This window comes from Cavia porcellus, unplaced genomic scaffold (assembly GCF_034190915.1).
Source record: "Cavia porcellus strain 051 isolate PalLab524CR breed Dunkin Hartley unplaced genomic scaffold, mCavPor4.1 scaffold_26, whole genome shotgun sequence".
Lineage (NCBI taxonomy): Eukaryota > Metazoa > Chordata > Mammalia > Rodentia > Caviidae > Cavia > Cavia porcellus.
In genome coordinates, this window is record NW_026947509.1 from 24,876,389 (window position 1) to 24,885,125 (window position 8,737).

Here is an 8,737-nt window from a genome sequence, read left to right on the forward strand (position 1 = left end):
CTCAGTGACAGAGCGTGTACTTATCGTGCATGAAGCCCTAGCTTCCATCCATGGTACCCAAAACAAAACAAAATATTAGACTTTGTGTTTAAACTTTTAGATTGGACGAAAAAAAAAAATTTTAAAAAGTGCTTGCCTAGCAAATGGGAGCCCCTGAGATCAAACACCAGTTCTAGGGGAGAAAGTGTCAGCCAGGCATGGTGGCTTATAATACTGTAAAAAACAAAAACGGCTAGGAAAGTAGCACAGGAGGAAGGCCTTGAGTGTGTTCCCTCAGTACTGTATTACCATTATTACTACTACTAATAATAATAATAGCCATTAATATAATGATGCTTAAATCTTGAAAAAAACATATAGTGGGGGCTGGAGATTAAGCTCAGCGGCATAAGCGCCTGCCTTGCAAGCAGGCAGTCGTGAGTTCGATCCCCGGTACCGATAAAAACGAAAAAGACAAAAAAAAAAAAAAAAAAAAAAAAAAAAAAAAAAGTATAGTGGAAAGAACAAGGACTAAACACATGACAGCTAAATGCTCTTGTAAGTATCACATCTCTACATCCTGCTTGCTGCATAGTTTATATGGCTTCGCAGGTTACCTCCTGAAGGCCTCTTGTGGTGGTAATTTGACACTTTGGCCACCAGGTGGAGATGTCCCACCACTTTTCGTGTATTTACTGTTAACAGAAAGGTTCTCAAGAAATTTAGAAGTGGGAGAGGGGTCAAGTTCTTCTGTTCCGCTAGTTATACACATAAGCATTTGCTTTCATGCCCAAAAGTGGAAGAACTTGGAGGATGAGTTTAAGAAATCAGGCAATGGCTGCCCCTTCCTTTTTGTTTTCTTAGTGGTTTGGTTTCCATGGGAATCAGTGTTTGCGCAACAAAGCTGGATCCATTTACTGCTCCTCTAGGCTTGTTGAGCCCAGAGAGGAGCTGTGAGATGCTGCAGGAGATGTAATGGTGGATAAAGGCAGAGGATTTGGAAAATCTGGACAGCAGGAGATGCCTACAGGTACATGGGAGTGGTGCGGAAAAATGTGAAAGGCAGACAGTCTATTTTAGTTCAAATAAGATTTGGAGTTAGGGCTGGATGGGGTGGGGCAAGCCTGTAATCTCAGCACTCTGGGAGGAGCTCATCCCTGCAATTTAGTAACTTAGCAAAACCCTGTCTCAAAGTAAATTATACATGTATTTTAAAAGGAGATAGGGGATGAGGATACAATTCAATGAAACTCAACTCAGTTTCAATTCCCAATACTTCTGAAACAAACAGAAAAAATTTGGAAGGCAGATGTGACAGTGACGGTGGTAATCCCAGCACTCAGGAGATTGAGGCAGGAGGATCATGACCAGGCTGGCCTTCATAATGAGTTCAAAGTCAGTCTGGGCTACGCAACAAGGAGAGTGTCTCAAAAGACTAAAAATAAGGTTCAAGAGCATTGAGCTCTTTTCCAAAACTGTTCAAAGGCACTCTGTCCTCCCCAAATGGCTCTTTCCAGGACACACTTTGAGCCTTATATATCAACAGACAAGTCAGAACCAGCATGGAGTTTTCCTAATGTGTCCTTGTGTTCCAAAAATTCTGAGAACTCTAAGGAAAGACCCTCCTCAAGCTCCTCAGTCTTCCAGTACGTTTTAAGGAGGAAGCAGAGGCTGGGGCTCAAACCCAGAACCTCACACATGTTAGGTTCTACACAGCTCTCCAGCATTGAGATGCTAGGTGAGTACTCCACCAGAGCAAAATGCTTGTTGAGTAAAAAATAGGCAAGAAAAATAAGATAGCTGTGATTTATCTTATTTAGAATCTGAGATAAAGTAACCCAGAATAAAGAAAAAAAATTATCTTTTCATCCAAATCATGAACAGTGAATGACTCAGACACTGTTTTTTCCTGTTGTTCTCCTTAATCAGATGTTTTTCATATTTTTTTGTTAATAGTCTCTGTTCCTCAGAGTATTTGTGCTGCAGTTCAGGCCATTATTCTGTATCTACTCACAGATAGCAGGTGATATGTAAACGAACCCTGAGACAGAATCAAGTCTCTCCTCTTAATTCTTACCTACTCTCGCTACCCTGCCCTCTCACTTTCTCTCCCATTAAACTCTTTAATTATCACTCTAATTTCCTAACTTATTTGCTGTTTGTATTACCTCCTACAAATACAGATAATATGCCTCCCTCCCCAAACTTCTAAATTTTAATCTTACCTTTTTAAAAATCCTTATTTTAAGTGAATTCTTCAGGATCCTCCTTTAACCTGCTCACACTGCAGTTGGAAATGAACTTTCCCTCCTCTCACTGTGTGCACACTCGACATGCATCTCTCCCACACTTGCTACCTATCCAAGAGAGCCTAATATTAGCTATCAAGAGCCAGGATTGTAGCTGAGCAGCACAATGACCACCTGGAAAGTGCAAGGCCCTGATTATGATTCCAATACAGAAAACAAAACAAAAACAAAAACATATATATGGTACCAAGTGCAGTGAGTGTTGAAGATTAACTATGCCTGGACCAAATCTTTAACTGAGTTTTGTTACATCTGCACCTCAGTTGGGTGAATTGGATGCCATCAGCCTGATTTTTCATTTGAAGAAATTGAGACAGAGAAGCTCAGTAAAATGCTCGTGGTCATGCAGGTGAAAAGTGGGGGAGCAATTTAAACCCAGAATCACGGTGCAGACTTCACGCTGTCTTTACCACCAATTTTGTTAAGCCAAATGTGGTGACCCGTGCCTTTCATCCCAGTGCGCTGGGAGACTGAGAGGATCACAGGTTCAAAAGCCCAGTCTGGGCAATTTACCAACTTGGCAAGAATTTGACTCAGAATAAAAGAGATAGAAAGACTGGAGATATAGCTCAGTGCAAAGGCCCTGGTGTCGCAAATAAAAAAATAAAAGTGTTAAGAGTCTCATTTCCACAATCATGCAAGCTCTGGCTCAATGCTTCCGGCAAGCTACCAACCATCTCCAAACTTCAGTTTCCTAACTGATCAAACAGGGGAAGTAGAGTCTGGGAATTTAGCTCACTGGAGCTTGGGTTCAAGGTCTACATCCCATCCTCAGTATCACAAAAAAAGAAAAAGAATAAGAGTAATAGCATCTACCTCACAAAATTATTGTAAAAGGAAGTGTAGGTAAAAGAACTTCACGTAAACTGAATTTTGGTGGCACGTGCTTATAACCTGTTACCGGGGAGAGGGATTTAGTGAAACATTTTTTTAAAATAAAAAATTTTAAAAGGCCTGGGAGCTGTGGCTCAGTGCTAGTCTAGCATGTGAGATGCCCTGAGTTCAATCCCTATAACAGTTTTTTAAAAGGCTCCTGTAGGGCTTGTCCAAAGAAGTAGCCCATAAATGGTAGCTATTAACATTACTTGCATTAAGTTCTTTGCTCGGTAATGCTCTTTAAAAAAGAATTTATTTTTATTATCTTTGCATATTACACATGTAGTATGGTGCTTTGTATATTAATTATGTCCATTTGTTAAAGGAAAGATGAATAAATGGATACACTGCTGCTGATAAGCATAATTTCTTCTCATTTGACAATCTCTGAAACATGTTCCCTCTGGTCAGTTTTCTCATTTTTGTGATTGTTGTTTTTTGAGACAGGGTCTTACCATGTAGTCCTGACTGGCCTCGAACCATAGCAATCCTCCTGCCTCAGCCTCCTGAGTGCTGGGATCACAGGAGTGTACCACCACACCCAGATACCCCATTCACTTCTACTGTTTAGTCTTACAAAAGTCTTTGCTCATATGCTGCTCAACTCAGCAGCACAGCACTTACCTGGGGATCGAACTCACGACTGCCTGCTTGCAAGGCAAGCACCTACCTGGTAAACATGAAGTCACAAGTTCAATTCCCAATACCAAACAAAAAAAAGTAATGAGTAATCCTTGCTCATTACAATTTCATACATGCAGTTTCGTTGGCCTGGAAAGCCTTTCCTTCATTTCTGTATCAAATGATATCAAGCCAGGCGTAGAAAAAAGATGCACCCTTCCCATAAGCCAGTGGTAAGTGTGGGCCAGGAGGAGACACAGGTAGCACCCTTCCCATGAGCCAGCTGGCGTGGAGGCTGGGAGACAAGAGCTGAGCACCCCACACCCCAAGCAACACAGACTGAGTTGATAGCAACTGAAGTACAGAAACAACTTAATGCTTGTATTGTTTGATTGACTTTGCAGGCCTAAAGCCAATAGTCTGAGGATCTATTTAGAGAATAGCAATAAGCAATATAGCAACTGTGGGGGAGTTTCTTCTGTCTTGTTTTTGAAACCCAATGTTGTTTTCACTGTTTGCTCCATGTTATTATTTTGTTTTATTCAATGTTTTATTTTGATTGGTTTTTAAAATAAATAAATAATGTCAAGGACAGTGTCCATCTCACCTGTGGCCTCCTCTCTGAAAAATTCTTCCCCAGTTTGCCCAGAGAGGGACATTCCCTTATTCTTCCCAGGAATCCTTATGTACATCTCTCCAATAGTTTCTCACATTGTACTATATTTATTTGTTGTTCTGCCCACCCCTGCTTCAGAGGGAGAGACAGGGCCCATGCCTTTTTTGCCTTTATAACCCTAGCATCCTGATTCTCTTGTCACTTTTTTCAAAACATGATACATTTTTGTGTGGAGAAGTATCTATGTTTAATTCTACTTGCCCCCTAACTAGAGACCTGTTTGGTGAAATATAAGAAGCACCTGATAAATACTTGTTGAGAGTATAACTAGTTGAATATCTGGCTGGTTGTTTATGTCTCAAAATAAAGAAAGGATTTTTGTGGCCTGAGCTGGGGGTTAAATCCTAAGGTGATTCTGCCATCTGGAGATACAGAATCATGAACCTATAAGCTGCTTTGGTTTTTGACAGGGCTTACTTTTGGAGGTCATATGAAGATAAAGAAGCCCAAGAGGGTTGATAGGCTTTAATAATTTAATTGAATTTAATTTAACAATGCAAATTATACGTACATATTTTTCAGCACTGGGGATTGAACCCAGGACACATAAAGAGACCGTATGCCCTCTACATTTTTGTTAGCTTGTTTGAGGTTTTTTGAAATGGTATCCTATTGTCATTCTGACTGGCCTTGAACTTACTGTGTAGCACAGGGTGGCCTTGAACTCATAGTGATCCTCCCGCCTCAGTCTCCCAAGTGAACCATTGGGCATTAAAACTCTTATTACAGGGCTCACAGCCTGAGATATGGCTTCTACTTGTAGGCCTGAAGATCTTTGTAATATGTAAGGGCACTGTTATAGAATAGCAAACTTATAGACACTTTATAGCAAAGTTAAAACTCAGTTAGTGGCCGGTAACTGTGTTCCTGCTGCTTGTCATGTAATTAACCTGATAAATTCCATCAGCCTTGACTGTCTGAGTCCAGCTGCTTCTCCCTGATAATAGGTCAGATCAACTCAGCTGTGTCCAGTTGCAAGATTAGTATTTTTCCTTACTTAGAAAAAAAAACATGTTGTTTAAACTGAACTTTAAGCTGACTTAGAGCTGGTGATTTGTAACTGATTCCCACCAGCCTGCTAGCATAATAAAAGTTTTCTTCTAACCCCTCTGTGCAAAGAGTCTTCCATTCAGTTTGATACTGGTTTTTCCGCAACAGCTGGATTCAGACAGTACAAAGGAACAGAGCCTGAAACAGATGGAAGAAAGTTAGTTTATACTGGGGCTGGGGATTTAGCTCAGCGGCATAAGCGCCTGCCTTGCAAACAAGCAGTCGTGAGTTCCATCCTTGGTACAGATAAAAAAAAAAAAAAAAAAAAAAAAGGAAGTTAGTTTATATCACACAAAAGTAACAATGCTTAGTAGCTAGAATATTTATATTGATATTTTTATCCTATAAGCAGATCTCTACAAGCATTAAAGTAACATAATGGCAGTAATCTAAGATAGGCTGAAGGATACATTTTTGGGAGAACTAGTAAGAATAGGAATCTGGACTTCTCACAGGTTAAGATGTTACAGTGTGGCTAGAATCTACCAGTAACAGTGGTGCAGTGTTTAGAACCACTAGTCTAACTGTTTTTATACTGCAATTAATTATTTTACTTTGTGGTTATAATATCCTCCTGTGTATTTAAGACCAAGTCAAAATAAGACCTGTGCCAGTCAGAATTAACCTCCTTTCTTTCTTTCTTTCTTTCTTTCTTTCTTTCTTTCTTTCTTTTTTTTAATTTCTTTTTTTCTCCCAAGGTCAGTCAAGGCTCATCAGGGGTTGTTTTGGGAACTGTATGAGGAGCCTCTGCGCCCCTCTCATTCTTTGCCCTGTTGGTTGTGTCACTTGCCAGGATGGGATGTGTCAGGGTTTTGCCTGACCACAGAACTTCGCTTGGATACATAGAAATATTCCCCCCCCCCCCAGTGGCCTTCGTCTTTATAGAGTACACACTGGCTGGCCCACTCCTGGTCCCTGGGGCCTCACAAGTTCCCTGCCCAGAAGATCAGCTGACTCACCCGAGTTTAGGGCCCACTTGCAGGGACTCCATCATTCTCTGAACCTGCCTGACCTGGGAGGGTAAGAGCCAAGATGCTGACTCACCTTTAGCTCCTTTATCTTCCTCACCTTTGGGGCCCAGATCTTCATTGTTGAACACCCAGGTTTGTTATAGAGGCTTTCGAGTGGAAGCAGTATGTCTTAATCCCCTTATGATCCTTTCTGGATATTAGCACCCCTTTTACTGAATGACCAGGGGCTGGTATTAATATTGTTAGTGTCTATGTTACCTGCCTGTTTTGTTTTGTTTTTTGGTACCGGGGATCAAACTTATGACTTTGCACTTGCCAGGCAGGTGCTTGTGCCACTGAGCTAAAGCCCCACCCCTGTGCGACTCATCTTTTTTTTTTTTTTTTTTTTAATGGCTTTTTCCTTTTTACCGGTACCAGGTGTCGAACTCACGACTGCCTGCTTACAAGGCAGGCGCTTATGCCACTGAGCTAAATCCCCAGCGCCGTGCTACTCATCTTAAAGGTGGTGATTCTCATCTTAAAATTCTCAGGTTGTTAGAAGTTATACTCTTGCAGAGAACAGTAAAAGTTTTACAAGGAAAATGTAAAACAAAACTACTAAAAGCAAAAAACATCCAGTTAGCACATTAGTTCTGAATTAAGAAGCATAATTAATTACTGATTTCTCTGAGTTCACTGAAGAGAAAGATTTGTGCCAGTATAGTTCAGACAAATAAATGCAGATGTCTTGTGCCCTGGGTGAATGATTTGGGGATGACAATGTGCAATGTATATACCATTGTTGCCTTGATTGATGTGTTTTAGATTTTTTCTTCTTTGAAATAAAATGGACTTGGGGGAAAAAAAGAAACATTATTATATATTTTGTTTGCTTGTTTTGTTATTTGCAATGGTCTCCTTATGCAGTTCAGGCTGACCTTGAACTCACTGTGTAGCCGAGACTGGCCATGAACTCACCATGACGCTTCCCAGGGCTGGGATGACAGGCAGCTCCACCACACCAGTCTTCTAGGATATATATTTTAAGTTTACCTGTCCACACCTAATTTTATATATGCTTATGAAAACCAGGATACTTGACAAGCATAATTAATACTTTTTTTGTCAAAGAAAAATCAAAAAACTGTAATAGTTGAAATACAGAAAGCAATAGGAATTGTATTTTAACTTTTTAATAAGAGTGAATAGTGGCCTGCTTAGCTAATAATCTAGGTAAAATGTATGTTAACAATTTTAAGAGACTTTTATTTTACCAACCAACGGGTTAACAGTTGTTAAGCCCTGTAAACAAAAGATATTTAGAGTGATTACATGATTTTTATTTCTCTATAAGCCAAATTAAACATTTTGAGGAAACATGTACCTACTGTAGCACAAAACAAGTATACATTAACCAAGATCATATGTAACATTTTGTTACCAAAATGTAACATTTTTAAAAAACTTCTGTGAACTTTACTGCAAGGCTAATTCCAAAGTAATAGCTAAGATTTAGAGATCTCTTTATAAAGAAAAAATGAAATTTTTAGGTCTTAGATGAATTTGTTGACCCTTAAATAACTGTAACTTATTTGAGGTTTTGTTTATTTTTGTAAAAGGTGGGGGAAAGCACTCATAGAACCACAAGCATATAAGCAGGGAGGAAGAAAAATGAAAGAAGGAAGGGAGAAGAAAGAGAGAGAAAGAAAGAAAAGAAAAGAGGGCCAGGAACTTAGCTCAGTGGCTCAAGTGCCTGCCTGGAAAGCACAAGGTCCTGAGTTTGATTTCCAATACAAAAAAAAAAAAGGAATGTCCTTTTACTTTCTTGGCTTGTGTTTTTGTTTTGTTTTGTTTTGCTTGCAAGGAACCAAATTCAGGACCTTCCAGGCATGCATTCGTGCCACTGAGCAATATCTCCAGTCCTTTCTTTTTTCTTTGTCTTTTTGAGAAAGGCTCTCACTATGCAGCTCAGGCTGTCCTTGAGCTCATGTTGTAGGCCAAGCCAGCCTCCAACTCGCAGCAATCCTCCTGCCTCAGCTTCTTTAGTTCTGGGAGTGCAGGATGCACCACCATGCCCAGCCTCTAACTCACATTTAGAGAAAAGTCAACTTTCTTTTTTTTTTTTTTTTAATTGGGAATTGAACTCACAATTTTGTGCTTGCCAAGCAGGCACTTGCACCACTGAGCCAAATCCCCAGGCCCCAACTTCCATTTTTTAAAAATTTAATTTAATTAATTTATTTATTTATTGGTACCAGGGATCAAACTAACAACCG

General features: G+C 39.9%; 1 protein-coding gene across 1 annotated transcript in view; it reads left to right on the forward strand.

Annotated features, from left to right (window-relative positions):
* Nucleotides 1-837: 837 nt before the first annotated feature.
* The window catches only part of Sall2 (spalt like transcription factor 2), a 35,784-nt gene continuing 27,884 nt past the window's right edge, over nucleotides 838-8,737 (forward strand). The window contains exon 1 of the mRNA XM_063236910.1: nucleotides 838-1,009. The gene's annotated coding sequence lies outside the window, so the exon portion shown is untranslated. The remainder of the gene's footprint in view (nucleotides 1,010-8,737) is intronic.